Raw genomic sequence first — 18266 nt, forward strand, 5'->3', positions numbered from 1 at the left:
GTGTAGGGGTAAGATTAGCGTAGAAAGTTTGTTACTATTTGTATTTTGTATTAAACTATATATATATATATATATTAGACAATTTTCCAAACAATTTGCATATTGAAAAAGCGTTTATATTGAGAATTTTAGCGTAGAAATTTAACCATATTGAGAAAATTTGGTTTAGTAGGCTTAGTGATAAAATTAGGCTTTAGCATGTAGGCTTAGATAATGTATCATTTGAAACTATAGAACATATTTTGTCAAGAGCAGCTATGGAAAATGAAACGTATCGACTTGAAAGGTTTCGTCTCTGGAAAAACCCGCACGTCACTAAAGAGAGACTAGCGAAGGCTGGATTCTACTATATTCAACGTGGAGATGATGTACGATGTAACAAGTGCCATGAAATCTTAGGCAACTGGGAATCAGGAGACGTACCAGAACTTGAACATGCCAGATGCTTTCCAAACTGTCCGTCCAGGGATAATTCAGCATCTGAAAAAAAGTACCTCTCGCAAGAATGGGACATTCCACAGATGCCAAAAGCTACTACTTCTGTCGTTGACAAATGCTTCTCACCTGCATCTGAAGAAGACGACGTTTGTGACTGTCCCTCGTATGTCAGACGATACTGATATTAGACGCGACAATTACGTAAGTTAGAACTTTTAATTAAATTATTTATACAAGTTGCAGAAGGTAGTTCGTTTCAACCCTTTAAATGAAATTTTACATATCCATTTAGAATTAATTACAATGATATAGATAAATTACGATTTAAAAGGATTATATATAATATCGGATTAGTCATAGAAAGAATTTTACGTAATCATTTAAACAAAGTTCTAAAATAAAAATTAAATTTAAATAACTTGTTTTTATTGCCTATAGATTAGAAATTAAGTGATAAAGAAATTATAGAGTTTCGGATTTATAGCGATCAATTCTAGCGATACGGGGGAGGGGTGAAAAAAATTACGGCTCTTCGTTTTTCCAACTGTAATTCTGATATACCCAAAAATGGACCAAAATGGACCAAATGTACCCTAAAACGACCAAAGTCACCATTTTCGGCTCTATGTACCCCTTTTCAGACCAAAAGTACCCCAAACTGGACCTATTAGCTTTATTCTAATGTTAAATCCCCATAGAGATTTCCCCAAAAAAGAATAAACTGGCGGTCCAATTTTGGGTACATGAATTATTTCGGAGAGATAAAACTTATTCTGGCAAACTGTTGCGATTTATAGGAAATGGGGGAAAAGCCGATTTCTGGCGATTGGGAGCAATAGTGAAAATTATGGCGATTGGGGAAAAGCAAAGAGGTAAAAATCCAATCTCCAAAAAACTCCCTATTACAGTCTGGGGATTGGGGAAGGTGGGGAAAGCAGAGAGAGAAATTTGCGATTACGATAGAGGGATTGGGGAGGATGGAAAGGGGGAAAGCAGAAAAAACTTGCGATTACGATCGGGGGATTGGGGAGGATGGAAAGGGGGAAAGCAGAGAGAAATTCTAGCGATTACGATCGGGGGATTGGGGAGGATGGAAAGGGGGAAAGCAAAGAGAAAATCTTGCGATTACCATTGGGGGATTGTGATAAGATATCAGACTGATTATCTCAATCCCCCAGTGGTAACACCTTTCTCTCCCATATGTATTTAATAAGTCACGAGACAGCGCGAATTGAAAGAGCAATAAAAATCTCATGCCCGGCGACAGTTCTGCCGTTCGGGTTTCGCGCTAAAATTATAGGAAATAGTTACTTTTTAGGTTTGTTTTTTATAATTAATTGTCTTGGCATAATTTGGTACAACAATGAAACACAAAGCGATTTTAAAGCGGTGGCAGAAATGATTTACAGCTAACACTGGGGCTGCGGCTTATCATTTCTACTGTTATTTCATCAGTAGCTTTTTGTTTCATGGTAGTATCTTGCTCTCTCAAATACGCGAGTTTCCTATTAAGTATAGAAATAACTTCAAAGTAACTATGCCCTGTAATTTTCTGCGCGAAACTCGAACAGCATAACTCTGATGGTACTTGTACCGTTGATGAAAGTACTTGAACCTTCGTCGACGGTCCAGGTACCATCACCGACGGTCCAGGTACCATCACCGACGGTCCAGGTACCATCACCGACGGTCCAGGTACCATCACCGACGGTCCAGATACCATCACCGACGGTCCAGGTACCATCGCCGACGGTCCATGTACCATCGCCGACGGTCCATGTACCATCGCCGACGGTCCATGTACCATCGCCGACGGTCCATGTACCATCGCCGACGGTCCAAGTACCATCGCCGACGGTCCAAGTACCATCGCCGACGGTCCAAGTACCATCGCCGACGGTCCAAGTACCATCGCCGACGGTCCAAGTACCATCGCCGACGGTCCAAGTACCATCGCCGACGGTCCAAGTACCATCGCCGACGGTCCAAGTACCATAATCGACAATTCACAATTTTAAGATGACTAAAGGTCTTGCTACACCACTGACTGAAAACATAGTATATTAGTAGCTTAAAATAAGGCAGAACCTTTTTGACATTGACAAAGCAGTCCGTAACTAATGCAAAATCATAAATGTGTTGGATATAAAACTCAAATTGTACTACCTTGGGTTTTACGCTTCTTTAAACGCGTATTTGGTCAACATTAAATAGCCGGACGCTGATTTACTGACTCTGAGAACAATATGAGGTAGCGAAATTTCCCTCTGTTCGCGAAAAAACACTCGCCGTTTTAAAAAAGGTAGCTTGTGAACGCAACGTGAAAATGATTGGAATCGACCTTTCTCGGCGCCGAAAGAACTAGAAGAGAAAAATATTCCCTCCGAGCTCGCTAAGCTCACTCGCCGCCACGTTAGCGAATCTTCGCTTAGAGAGAACACGCCCTGCGCAGCGAGATCGAACCAGCCCAGAGTGAGATACCTCTTGCTCTCATGGAACACGCTCTGTTAGAGGTAGCTGGGGGCGACTCGGGTCTTCAGCGTGTTTGCTCTAAAATCAAGCGAATATTAGCAACTTGAACACTCATACGTTCGAGAGTAATCACATCTTTTGCCCACCTCTCCCTGGTAGAGATGTTGAGCAACCAAAGCATTGCCATCAACTAATCACGAAATGAATATCCGCCAGTTCTTTTCAAGAGAACTCCATTGATGCAGTTTTAAAGTGATGAGAAACCGCGGTCCATCAAGACTTTAAATACTTTTTAAGTTTACTTATTTACGCTGGTTACCTAGATTTTTTTACAAAGTCCTTTTTTACCTATCACATGAACTCAAACCTTAATGGTCGCATTTCCCTGCTACTTGGTTTTGCGCGTGTTGCAGCCTACTTCCAGGGGCTAATAGGCTTTGAAGCTTTTTGGCGCAATTATACCTCATCGTGGGAAAATGGGAATTAAACAGGCATACATCTAAACTCTCTCCTACAACTCCTTAAAAGTTTTGCATAACCTTTCGAAACACACTGTAAAAATGTAACCTACGAATATATATATTCTTAACGTTGTGTTAAGAAAGATTATACTTTCGTCTTTTCTAATCTTTGAAACTAGAAGGCGCTATGACTTACACTGCACAATACCTCTAAAATGCCGTGTTAGAGTTTTCCAACGATTGGTTCCAAATACAATATTGTCAGTTTTTCAAAGGCATAAAATGAAAAGCATGTAAAAAAATAACTTAACAAAGACAAAGAAGCTTTGGGACTTGGCAAAGCCTTTTTCCAAATGGTTTAATCATTTTAGCTTGAGAAATCAACGAGATTTCGATCTCACTCGTAGAAACTTTTTCTAAATAATAGAGCAATATATAAAACAAAAACTAAAAACTTAAATTATTATAATATGTTAATTATAAAGTAAGATATTTCCATATTTATTTAAGCACTACGGGAAAAGTCTATATATGCAAAAATATTTTGAAAATGTAAATAATAAGAAGAAGCTTAACTGGTATGAAAAAGCCTAATTATTTAGCTGTCCTTGGTACTCTTTCAACCAAAATAACACCTTGAATAATTAAAATGAAATAAACACTAAATATATCCTTTTCAATAGGTCAATTAACTTTGAATATTTAATCGCTCAGAAAATTTCAATGCCATCTGCTCGAAAGTATTCATTACTTACTCGATTTAAAAAAGCTTTACCAGCAATAGTTTGAGGTTCGATTTCGAATCGCCATATGTAATCTCCTAAGCCTTTGGCCGTTGCCACAATATTTGAGAAGGGAATTTGGAGAAATTCCGGTGCGAATCCTCCCGCTTCAATCAGGCAAACGGAAACTGACGGGTCTTCGGTCAAACGATTCGCCAATAACGATCCAGCTGACCCCGCTCCAACTGGAAAGAAACGTCCAATAGCGTCCGGAAATCAACAAATCAATGACTTAGCTAATCGGTAGTACGGGATAAAGGCAAAGGGAAGATTGTTTTAAGGAGGCACGCAAATGCTAGGAACAACAAACACAACCCACACAATGGGAGCTCAACGCGTTTTCAGACGCGCATTTTAGTGTGTACATTTCACATTGGCTAGATTCTTTGAGGCCTGCTACCGTCGGAAAGGGAAAACCCATAAAACGCTTTGCTGGTTCCGTTCTTCTTGTCGGTTTGTTGCTCCTAGGGCAAAAAGTAACTTCGTTAACTCGAGCTGAAAGGAAGGATGCTTTCTGTTTCGGAATATCAAGAGCAGGGGATACGGATGTAGGTTAGCGATGTTCATTTATCAAGGGATGGGAGCATTGGATAAGGTTTTCGGAGATCCAAATTCAAGGTATGGGGGCATTAACGAAGATTTCTGGAGATCAAACCTTAACGAGGTTTTCCATAAATAAAAAAATCAGCTACGCTAATACCCAAGGCACCGCCTTAGGCCCAAGCCATCTAGCAACTTTTAATGCCGTTTAAAACCTGGAAAGTTACAATGCGTAGGAAAGGGGTGGCGAGCCCTTCATGCCAAGCGAGCCTACAGCTCCCTACACGTACTATAACCGTTAAGCACTGCAGTCCTTTTATGGAAACTGGGAACTTAAGAATTTGGGAGAAAACCCTTTTAACCAGTGGGGAGATTACGCAAAGCAGAAGGAATAGTTCCGGGTTTTCACCCAGTGCCACAAGTTCCGACAGAAACCGGATCCTCTTACTGCGAGGTGGAAGTGCTAACCACTCCGCCACCCTAGTTAGTTAACACAATTTAAGTTTGCTTACTCTTTTAAAAGTTATTGGGTGCAGATATTATAAGTTTTGATGGGGATTTATAAAACGTTTAGAGATGAAGATTTTTTTATTTGTGAAGTAATATCCACCAAAAAGGATAAAGCAACACTATTATCGCCCACGTAGCGTTCACCTATCCACTCAGGTCCTGGATATTATATCCGTCTCAGTTTTAAGTACTTAAGATCAGATACTAATTGTGGAAAAAAACTTTTCTTTAATAAGCAGCTTATTAGATACAACAGCGATGTAGTTGAACAGCGCGTTCAGAGACGAACTAACCATCTTGGGATTTGGAGGTGTTTGATTTGAAACTTATGGGCAAAATCATGAGATGGTGCAATCGATATTTGAAAAGACTTTATTATTGGTAAGGCAATGTTGAACTTTGCTAAAGACGCTATATAAGTGTTTGAACACAGCAGATTTATTACTAAAGAAAAATCTGCCATATTTTTATCATGACTGCGTCCGGTAGATAGAATACGGTGTTCTTAGAAAAAATTAGATGATCTACGCAAATGAACCATTTATTTAGTTTAATACCCGTTCTAAAAAAACACAGAAAACATTAATGTTTACATTAATTAGTTAATGAACTTGCTAATGATGATACTTTATTGAAATAAGATTTTTTTATTGTTGCACGAGATACAGAGTTCAATAACTGTATGCACTTTGTATTTCCTGTACAAACAATGGTATGAATTTGAAATAAAAGACCGATAGCTTTGATTTTAATAAATGGTAATTGTCTCAATATTGTCACAAATTTCACTTGTTTAGCTTAAGAACATTAATAATTAAAAAATAATAATTTCAATGCGTATTTAAAGGGTAATTTAGTAACAGTTTTCCAATTTCATGGTTTTATAAAATTTTGGAAATTTACTTGACTCAATGTTCAATGTGGATCCAAATGAAAATCCGACACATTTAGTTTTAATCCATAACTGTTTAGATTGTATAATTTTGATCAAATCGGAATAAAGTTTATTTCATACATAAAAATTTGGTCAAATTAAAAAGAGTTTGGTTTGAAATATTTGATCAAAGTCTAATTTGGATTTACTCAATTTTTAATTTTGGAAAAATTGTATGCACCAATTACTAATGAGAAGAAGAACATTAAATAAAGTCGATGCTTATGAGTGGATTAAGCGGAAAACCCCCTTTTATTTACTTCACTGGATGTAAGTGCATTTTGATAGTCATAGTCCCGAACATATATAAGTTAAAGTATAACCCAAATGAAATTTTTTTCACCCAAAACCTTTAGCAACTTCCACTTTTTAATGAACATTATTTGCGATTTAATTTAATTTTCCTCTTTCTGACTAATCTAAAGATTTTAACCCACCTTTCTAGCTCATAAAGCACCCTTTAAAATATTAAGGAAGTCTTGCACTTTCGCTTCAACGCCACTGTTTACGAATGGTCGAATGGCTAAAATTATTTTGCAGGAAATTTTAAGTGGAATACAATAAATATACATGTACTTCATTTTATGATAACATATAAAATTCTATCAGTTATCAGTCTAGGCAAAAGGAAGATAACATCGGAAAACGGATCCCATCAGAAATCAATGAAGACTACAATAATTTCAAGGATGAAGTTCGTAAACCTTTCCCGAATGAAACCGTTGTGTAATGAAATCGATGCACCTTTGCGTAAATAAATCAACGAACCTTTGCATTATGAGATCTACCTACCTTTGGGTTATGAAATCTATGAACCTTTAGGTCATGAAACATATGAACTCGTAATAAAACCTATAAAACATTCCGTTATAAAACCTAGTAGCATTACCAATTTTAACCTTTCAGAAATGAAAAATAAAAAGCCTTTCAGTAATAACAGTATTAAAAATAATTATTTTTTAAACTTAATAACAACCGCAATGCCTTATAACAGCTACAATATACACGTTAGATTTGGTTCACAAGATAGATGTATTATAGATATAAATAAAAACCGAGATGTAAACTACCGTTTTTTACTTACCAATTACGAAGCTGCAGTTCATTGCAAGTGATCCACAGACACACACAAGGAAATTTATAAGAAGAACATTTAGATCCATTACCGTATTTTTTCACCTTTATTTCCGGATTGGCCTAATTGTTTCGTTATGAGATTTTTGCGAGCGGAGAGCGCGTTAAGCCCGATTGAAAACGGAAAATATTTCCGTGTGATACTGCAGAAGGGAAATGTATGAATACATTATATGTGGGTGAACGTCAATAACCCCAGACATCGAACACATGTTCATCATCAATGGTTCACTAGAACATTTACCTTAATTTCGTTTTTTTTCCATGATGGCCAACATTTATTACAGGAAAAACGTGTACGTTTTGCTATTAGATAATTTTCGATTTTCAAATAAAATCACGAATTTTGGTTCAGTACAGTTGTATTTTAGTAATAAAAAAATTGTCAAACCCGATTCAAAAAGTGGGTGACCCCTTACCCTCAAAGTTATTGTTTATTTCAATTTTGATTGTAACAGCACCTTCATAGTAGCTACCACGAAGGATCAGTGCTTTTGTAATTAATGCAATTTAAAATCGTATTTTACTATTGTTCTCTTTTGTTAGATATTTTAGTTGTACTTCTAGGAGACAGACCATTTTCATATACATTTTCAATAAAAATGAACTAATAATTGTATGATAGAGTGCTCTAAACACCCACAAATGAATTATGTAGCTATAAATTTGTTACAGAAAGATGGCCTAGTTATTATGAATTTGCATGGGTATGGATATTTGCTCAAAGCATGCCAACACCCCTCTTTGTCTTCGCTACCCCCGAGAGTGTACAATGCTTAGCCATTTTGAAATCCCAAAACACTGAAACCTTGCCCACTGTTCGTTTTCTAGAGACTTTCTTTACATAACTATTCCAAAGTAATTCTAAAGAAATAAATTCTAATTTATCTGCGTTGAGTTATCTCCCCATTGGTAAGAGGGGTTTTCTTCCCAAGCTCTTCAGTTTCCCCTTTCAAATAAACTACTTGAGGTTAACGATAGTAGTAAGTGTACGGAGCTGTTGGCTCGCGTGGCACGAAGTTCTTGACATCACCTTCCTACGCATTGTACTCCGGTCACCTGCATTAATGTTTTTAAAAGTCGCTTGATTACCTAGTCCTAAGGAGGTGCCTTGGGTTTTAGCCTACCTGATTATTATTATTTATTATTATTAATTTTCAACAAAAATTAAAGAAATAGTGTAATTTTTTATATCGATATTGAAAATAGATTAAAAAATCCTAATAGCGTTAAGGACATTTCTACAAATGTATTTATGGAGTACGGTATTGAAATCTCTTAAAAACATACATAATACTTTATTTAATTTGTTTATTAACGTTTATTTGCGGCACTGATCGCGTGCTTGTGGTTGTGGACTACGGTTTTTGTGAGTACCGGGTGTAAGTGGGTTATGTAGGTGGTTGGCCCCAATTTTCTGTATTGAGATAATTGCCCTATTTTAGTTCCTATGGACATCCGATAGACTTCACACTCGGATCTTGCCTTCGTCCGTAGGACATCCCAAAATACGGGGTTGACGTCGGTTGGACGTTAAAGGACGTCCAAATGTCCGGTTTGTCTATAGCCGTAGTACGTCCCGGGGACGAGTTTTCGGACGTCCAACGGCGATTACGGCGGTCGTCCCCTGGATGTCTTTCTATAAAACGTAGAGGTGTCTTTAGGCCTTTAATTTGGTTCAATCATGGCTCAATAGGGATGAAACTAGGACGTTCATTGGATATCGTATTCTGAACAAATAATTTAAAAAGCCAAACTTGATATTACAATTTTATTCATAACATTAAAATACAAGAAAATGGAAAAATTCAGCAACAAGTGTACAATTTGAATGTAATAACACGAACTCTGCAAGTATTAGCAGTTAACATATAAATTACAAAACTTATAGTTATTTAATTTTTATATAACAAAATAAATTTCGAAATAAACTTAAATAACCTTCTTTATACAAATGTAAAAAAAACAATAAAATTAATTTTTAAATCTGAAGCAAAATAAAACTTAGCCATTTAATACTATTCCTTAAAAAAAATTAAGACTAACGGAAGAAAAATGTACTCTAGAAATTACTGTTTCTGGAAGCTTAATTTTAATATCTATCCAAATATTACTTTTGGAATTACAATTTAACTATATAAAATATCACAGTATAAAATAAAGCCTTAGGCGAACCGTTCAGTGAGAGTAATGAATAAAAAACTTAAAAAGTTAAATTGAAACATGTACATGTCCAAAATGAACTTTAAAAACAGCGAACCTTCCTTAACTTTCGGAAAATTCAACGCAAATCTTACTTTTGGAATTCCAAATTCAATATATAAAATATAACAGTATGAAATAAAGCTTTAGGCGAACCGTTCAGTGAGAGTAATTAATAATAAACTTAAAAAGTTAAATTGAAACATGTACAGGTCCAAAATGAACTTTAAAAACAGCGAACCTTCCCTAACATTCGGAGAATTCAACGCAAATCTTACTTTTGGAATTACGATTTAACTATGTAAATTATCACAGTATAAAATAAAGCTTTAGGCGAACCACTCAGTGAGAGTAATGAATAATAAACTTAAAAAGTTAAATTGAAACATGTACAGGTCCAAAATGAACTTTAAAAACAGCGAACCTTCCCTAATATTCGGAGAATTCAATGCAAATCTTACTTTTGGAATTCCAAATCCAATATATAGAATAGAACAAAATGAAATAAAGCTTTAGGCGAACCACTCAGTGAGAGTAATGAATAATAAACTTAAAAAGTTAAATTGAAACATGTACAGGTCCAAAATGAACTTTAAAAACAGCGAACCTTCCCTAATATTCGGAGAATTCAACGCAAATCTTACTTTTGCAATTCCAAATTCAATATATAAAATAAACCAAAATGAAATAAAGCTTTAGGCGAACCACTCAGTGATAGTAATGAATAATAAACTTAAAAAGTTAAATTGAAACATGTACATGTCCAAAATGAACTTTAAAAACAGCGAACCTTCCTTAACTTTCGGAAAATTCTAAGCTTAGAATAATTTAATAATTGCTATAAATAAGACTCGGTAAAACCTCTTTTAAGACAGCGATAAAAAAGATCACACTTTTTCACATTTTAGAAACAGATTCGAAAGCAACGTTTACATTACTGTTAATTACGGACAAATGTCATTATATCATTCAATATTTACAGAAAAACCCTCAATATTTTAACTCATTCTTGAAGGAATTAATGCAATTCTAGTATGCCTTACTATCGCGATCAGTGCGCCTTTATGGCTATTTTAGGGTCAAAGTAATCGTAAGAAGGCGGTATTCAAACAGGGGACCTAGTTACATGACTGTGCTTCGAGCAGTTCGTGATTTTGCGAGCCAATTAAATTTAATCCGAGGCTCAGGGAACAAAGTAGTCACTAAATCGACATGAAGATACAATCCTTACATTCTTTGTTGCGTATCGACCTGCGTCTAGAAACGACTTATATCTGTATGTCTTTAGTACTCCAAGACTAGTGTAAAAGTTAGTTGGGGGGGGGGCAAAATCTTTATATCTCTATTTTTAATTTATTTTATATAAATAATCTTTGCATGGATTAATTATTCACTTGTCAGGTGAGGACAAACTTCCCAAAATTTACCAAATCGGGACTTGGGACCAGATCTCGGTTTAACGCTTTAACTTTCGATTTAATAAGATTGAGTTCTGTCTGATATTTAGATTTGTAAATTAGGTTTGTTTCGTCCCAATTAATTTTGTGGGACGGGTTTTCTATATATGTTATGCTAAGGCTGATTTCTCAAATTGTTCTTTGGCAGTACTTTTTTTATCTTCATTGAGAGGAGTAAATAATCTTCTCTGCGTCTGTCCTATGTGCAGCATGTCGCAATCGCAACTGATCTTATAGACCCTACAATGATCTTATTTATTATCTTTAAATGAAGGAAATGACTGCCAATTTTATTTAGAGGTTTAAACGTTATCCCCCATTTAGTTTCTTTCGTTATAATATTACTTATTTTCTGCGATACGCCAGGGTAGTAGGGTAACGTAATTCTGCGTAGAGCCCTAACAACCAAGATAATAATGCACTAATGGCCACTTGTCCCAGAAAGCTAAGTTTTTGGAGAGGAACGTTTGTGAATTCCAGCATCATTATGAACCCTAGAGTTAATACAAATACACATATTTCTTCAAAGTAAAGCCACATTTTATTGACCAAATATTTTAAAAGAAATAACAAAATTTATTCGTCGGTGCGAGACGTGTCAGGCCAGGGATAGTGCAAATTCACATCTTTTGCCAATACCCTGCAGCGTTGTCCAAATCGTGACTAGACTGTGGTTTTATTAGGTGAATTCCTACCAAGGCTTCACTACGGGATAAAGAGAAATAGTTTACCTAGGAGGGTTGGTAAGTTAGGGTTACGGTAGGGAAGATGAACACTTTTTTAACATTGTTCGTAAGTGGCTTTTATTTCTTACACTTCTAAATAGAAGTGTGTATAAAGCGAGTCTTTTATTTGGTTCTTATTTTTTTAAGAACTATAGTTTCACGTCCTGCTTGTCAATAGTACCTCACATTAGTGGCAACGGTTTAAGTTTAACAGTTGGTGTGATTGTAGGCTTTGGTTTAGGGACTTGGCTTAAGGTCAAACGACTTTTTTGGGGATTTTTAAGGGTTTTTTTTATAATTTTTAATGTTCTTGTTGTATTTTTTGATTCTTTACGGATAACCGTTTGAACCCAGGTAACAAAATTTTTTAGTTACCTCCCTTATCACCAAAGAGATCCAAATGCCCTTGCTAACCTACAAACTTGACTGTCATATTCTAGTTTTCCTGTTAGGTGACAATTAACTGGGTCCCTGGATTCGGGACTTTTGGTACTTTAAGGCGATCATATTGAACTAATTATGGATTAACTGGAAATGGCTGCTACTTTGTCAATGTTGGCTATCACGATGGCCAAACTAATTTACAGGAACGGGCTGCTCAACCTACGAAGCGAAAGAAATCGCGACACCAGATTTTGAGTTTAGCGGTGTAGTAGAGGATTATCACTAACTTGTAAATTGGAACGTTTTAAGGAGGTGTAGGTAAGATTTTTGCCCGACAATATTACCCAACGGTCACAGAGCCAACGGGCAAGCCCAGTTCATTCATCCGCGTTTACTATCGTAAGATAAATAGTGTTACGTCCGTGACCCATTTCCCAGCCCTAAAATGGAATGATTTAATAATAATAATAATAATAATAATAATAATAAGGCTTTATTTGGGATATTCAGCTCAGTAACGATTACTGATTTCCAGCTGAGTCCATGATACAAAACATTTACAAAATTGGATTAAAATGTTAGAACAAAATCTTTCATATTTGACTTAAAAATTGAGAGTGCAGGGTTGCAAGATAAGAATTTGGAAGGAAGAGCATTCCACCATGAAATTCCCCTGTATCTGGGACTGACTTTGCGAAGTTTATGAGGAAGTTTTTCAAGGTAAAACGTAGTCCCACTATTAGTGGTGTTATAATTGTGCACAGAAGAAGTTTGCGTGAAACGTTGTGTCACATTCTGGGACTTGATGATAGTAAATTTTATATATGAATATTAGAAGGTGAAAGATATAGAGTAGTTTATTTGACATCCACTGAAATGTCGAACGAGCCTCAGTGGCCGAAGAGTGATGTTTAGCGCCAATGATTGTTTTCGCAGCCATATTTTGCAAAATCTGAAGCGGCTTCAAACGGCTTTCGGAGGCAGCATAAAATACGTCAACGTAATCAAACAAAGGCTGCACTAGGGCTTTATAAAGAGTATTCAAGTGCTTGACATCGAGTGCAGGCTTAAGTGAGCGAATACACCAAAGTCGCTGGTTCAGTATGCGGGGCAAATGTTAGTTCTTCGTCAATGTGCACACCAAGGTACTTAACCGAGGTAACTCGAGTTACACCGCTTATAGGCAGCTCCTTTACATGTTGAAACACTCATAGTTTATTAGATATTCCGAAAACCATAAATGTTGATTTGCTTTTTTGGAGGGGCAAGTGTAGTTCTTCATACCCCCGTTCGATGTTCTGAACGTCCGCATACAATAACTCAATTAAGGTTACAGGAGATAGCGATTTCCATAATAAAAACAAAAAAATTTAAGTATAAAATGTTTTTCTCCGCGTCACGAGTTTAAGCTTTATAGTGCTTTATTGGCACGCGCGTTTCGCACGTGGACTAAAAAATCTCAAAAGCTTTATCGACTTCCGAGAGAGTGCTCTCTATCTTCAATAACTTTAGCTAGTGACGTAGAAAAAACATTTACACGTGACCTCCCGTATTTTATAGAAACACCTATTGGCGACTGAATCTCGTGGCTCTCTTTAAGCGACTCCTCAATCCGAGAATCCAAATCGGAAAGAACAAACGGATGAGCTGAGTAACAATTTTCAATTCTCTTTAGGTTAGCGGTAAGAGACGCAGTTGACTCATCCGTTTTCCTCATCGACGACTGGATGGTTGAGCAGTTGGAGTGTATTAATGAGTATTCATTATGTAACTTTATTTTTATTTCTTGGAACTCTTTTTGGATATCCAAAATTTATTGGCCTTGATTAACAACATCTCTAGAGAGGGTATCGAGGAGGTCTTGGTGTTCGTTTAGTTTCGAAGAATCACTCTCACGTTGAGAAAGTAGAAAATCAACCTTCGTTTCAAGCGTTATAAAGCCAATTTCCAAATATTCACATCGAGTGCAATTCTAACAGCTGTCTGCGTTCTTGTCTAGGGATGGAGCCGTGATTAAGGTATTTACCTTGGACGGAGAACGACGAGGAGGATTATCGTTAATCCTTTCAGTGGTCGTTTCCTCAGTTATTATTTCAAGATCGTTGGGTGGAGTACAATAATCTGATACTATAGATTCCGTATTATTGATCTTTAAGCCTCTTTTCGATTGACAATGCGAGCGAAGGTAAGGTACAATTGACTGCATCATTTCACGAGATTTGAAAGTAAAATAGCTGTGTTATGGCAGCCACAATTTATTTCTGGTCTTGATTTACGTTCTGGGTGTTGGCAGATATTTATGGCGGATGTCAGTTGAGCTTAGACCAGTTTTACGACTCATTTAGGTAACTATACTAGTTTTTAATGATGCATTTCGGGGATGCCAAATCGCCAAGCACCTTCCAGCTTTTTAAGCCGGAGTTGTTTCTTGATCGCGCACGCCATTAGACTGAAGTGCTTTTTTGTCCAGTCATAGAGAGGGGAAGACCTATTTGGCAGCATAAGAATATGTTTTATCATATTTAGAGGATGCTGGGCTTGCGATCGGTTGTATAAAGACTATAATTAACATATACCTATACATGAAAATCTAACCTTTAGGATTGAAGAAGTCCCGTACGGTCCTGGTTCCTAAGTAGGGTGATTTTCTGCAAGCTTCTATTTGGTGTCCTATAAACATATCGTCAATTTTTGGTGAGGGTCTTTCACAACATTTTAGCTAAGCGCTTGTCAGTTTCGCTTGATCCTAATGAAAATTTACAGGCATTTCTTCCAGTTGACGGTTTGATGGATATCACGTTAGTGCTATATCAGATCTTTTCATATAGTAAGAAGAAATAGAAGTCTCTATCAATTGTATCAGTCGATCTTGCAAAGGCATTTGATTATATATCCCATTTCTCCATTAGAAGGAGTTTGATTAGCTTGGGAGTGGAAGATAATTTTATCTCATATATAATGAATACTTACAATGATGCTACTACCTCGATCTTTTGTGGATCAATTTTGACAGATACAGTTGATGTCAAAAGAGGTGTTAAACAGTATGACACTGTCTCCCCTCTCTTGTTTTATGCGGTTATGGATGAGTTGCTGGATTTGATCCCAAATTATTTGGGTTTACTGTGTTACTGCCATTGCCTATGTCGATGATGCAATTTTTTTGAGTACCACTGACAATGGGATGAAACGGATACTTGACATAGCTTCATCTTTTTTTTGAGAATCGGAGTCTAAGAGTAAACGTGTTTGAATGCATTTCGATGGTTCTTCGAAAGCAAGGCAAAAATGGTTCCTCTACAAAAATCTGTCTTCCAGCTAAGTAACCAGGAGATTCCTATGATTAAGAATGGAAAAACGTTTGTATACCTGGGGATTGGATTTAATTACAATGGGAAACTGAAGGTTCAATCGCAAACCCTGGAAGAGAAGTTGAGATCATTGCGGCTGTCAAGATTGAACCCTCATCAAAAGCTGGTTATTCTCCGTATGTTTTTGCTGCCAAAATTTGTCCACATTCTGACAATTAGGGCGGTTTGCTATGGGCACATTGAAGTCCTTTGATGCCAAGGTGCGGCATTTCTGTGAACTAGTCCTTCATTTGCCACATTATACTCCTGATGCTTCCTTTTACTCCTCGGTTAGGGATGGCGGGCTCGGCATTCTTTCTTTTGTGGTGAGAATGCTTTTCAATAAATCGTCAGTGGTTAGAGGTTTAGCTATCTCCGATATATCCAAAAGACATTCAGTCATACTGTCTATGGTGCAGGGCGTCAGCAGGGCAACCCCTCTGTTAATAATTTTTGGTTAGGCAATTTTGATACTCACCGGAATTCAGGAAGATTTATCAGGATGCTTAAGCTTCGTTTGAATTTACCTCCTTGTCGGGGGGCTCCTGCAAATAGAGATGGCGAAAGGTACTGTAGGTTCGGCTGTAAAAAAATGAATCCCTATCCCATATTAGTCAGGGCTGTCGGCTTACGCATACTAGTCGTTGCTCCCGTCACGATAAATTGTTAAATTTTGTGGTAAAATCTATTGGAAAATTTGAATGGACGGTGTAACAGGATCCAGTTATTAAACTTGTAAACCAACAGGGTGCTAATTCTATAATTAAGCCAGATATGGTCATGGTAAATCCCTCTAGAGTGATTGTGTGTGATGTTGGAACGTGTTTAGAAACTCCCACGCGTCTTAATGACAATTACGTCTCTTAATCCCGGGTATACGATACTCAGTTGTTCAGGAATTATAAACATTTGAATTTTCCGAATAGAGAGATTTCTTTTCATGGGTTCATGATGTCGGTGAGAGGGCTCTTTTGTAAAAAGAATACGGAATTATGTGACATTGTTTAACTCGGGAAAGGTTTTCGTTTAAAATGTGACGATATTACGCTGGATCAGATATTGAATAAAGGTTTATGTCGGTGTTGGTTATTTAGTGTGTTTGCGTTATATTGGTTTTATTCTTTTTTTAATATATTTGTTTTTAATTTATAATTAAGTAAATTTTTGTGTTCTATTATTTCTATTGTAATGTCTCGCCCCGAGTTTGTCCTGTTAAGTCAGGTTTTGAAGTCATCCCTGCTTTCTCGGGGTTTTACCAGGGCTCTGGCGCCGTTCCGGGGTTATACCCGTCAAATAACTCCGTTTGTTATAAATTTATTTCCTTTGGATATTTTTAAAAAATTTTGGTTTAATCATGATTTGTCGCGGAGTATATTTTGAAAAGGTCAGATAACTTCTTTGTAAACTGGCCTTTTATTGTATTGCCTTTAACATTAGGCGTCTAAAATGTAAATAAATATAATTCTCAGCTGCGGCCCGGGACTACTCCAGACATTGTAAGGTTAAACTGTTGGAGATTTAATTGGGCTTTTTGTGCTGGCACCAGAAGTAAATTAGTTTCACCAGACTTCCCCTATCAGGTTACAACCGATTGTTCAGATGTGGGGCGGGGAGCTATGTTGTCGTAGATTTAAGATGGTGAGGAAATTTCAATTTCCTCTAAAAGTGGTGTATTACAACCAGCTAAAAAATATTCCACTACGGAAAAAGAATGCTGGGCGATGGTGTGGGCGCTTCAGAATTATAGACAGTTTCTAGAGGGCACGGATTTTAAAGTGCAAACGTATGAAAATGCTTTGCATTGCCTTCAAAATTTTAAGAATCCCCAGGGCAGGTTACTTCGTTGGGCTTTGGAATTGCCAGATCTCCATCCGATCATTGATTACAAAAAAAGGTGAACCAATGTGGTAGCTGATACGTTGTGACGGTGTCCAGTAATGATACAGCGTCGGATACCTTGAGACATGTAACGGTGTCTACCCCTCAGGGTTTTCAGTAGATATAATTGACCTGTCTGCCTGTTTATTTTACCTGTTGGCGATGTTTTTCTGTTGTGGTTAGGCAGTAAAAAGGGATGATGTTCACGTTGGTGACTTTTATTCGTCGTTACCTAGCACTGCTCCTCAAGATGGGGTTGCAAAGTCGGCTGAATTACGTAAATGTACTATGTGCTATAACTTGCTGTATCGTAAGGTGTATCCTTATGTTTTGTGTTTGGTTTTGTCTTTTGCACTGCATGTCAGGGCTTTATTCATGTTGCACGACCATCAATTATCGACACATCTGGAGGTTTATAAACATGACTGCGTCTACAATTACAGTTTTGGTGGCTGGGCATAAGAACTGATGTAATGGCATATATCCAATCTTATTCGGTTTGTCAGCAGCGTAACGCTAGGAGTTCTAAGGTACCGGGATTGATATCTTCAACCTCCGCGGCTCTTTTATGGTCCTTGGTTGACTCAATGGGGCTGATTTCTTTGACTGCTCGCCGCTTGTTTTTACCAATCATTTTTACAAATGGATTGAAATATTTCCTTTACGGTCGGCGACTTCTGAAACCGGGGCGCATTCGTTTTTAAAAAGGGATTGCCTGCAACGTCTCTTTAGCGATAACGGTTCACGGTTTATTCTGACTTTGGGATTAGTCTATGCTTGTCCATATCAAACCCAGACGAACCTAGACGAAAGGATCAAAAGAATTAGTGGAGCCCTGATCAGCTCTTATGTCGGTAATTGCCACAAGAATTAGCGTACCCGTCTGCTGCGCATGAGACCCATGGTATGCCCCCTTTTTCGTCAATCCTCGGTTGAGCCGGCCAACGATCTTAAGCAAGTGGGCTCTGATGAAGAAGTTCGGGATTTCATCGATGAGGC

The sequence above is a fragment of the Leiobunum rupestre genome, chromosome 4, assembly GCF_980474605.1.
Source record: "Leiobunum rupestre chromosome 4, qqLeiRupe1.1.hap1, whole genome shotgun sequence".
Classification (NCBI taxonomy): domain Eukaryota; kingdom Metazoa; phylum Arthropoda; class Arachnida; order Opiliones; family Sclerosomatidae; genus Leiobunum; species Leiobunum rupestre.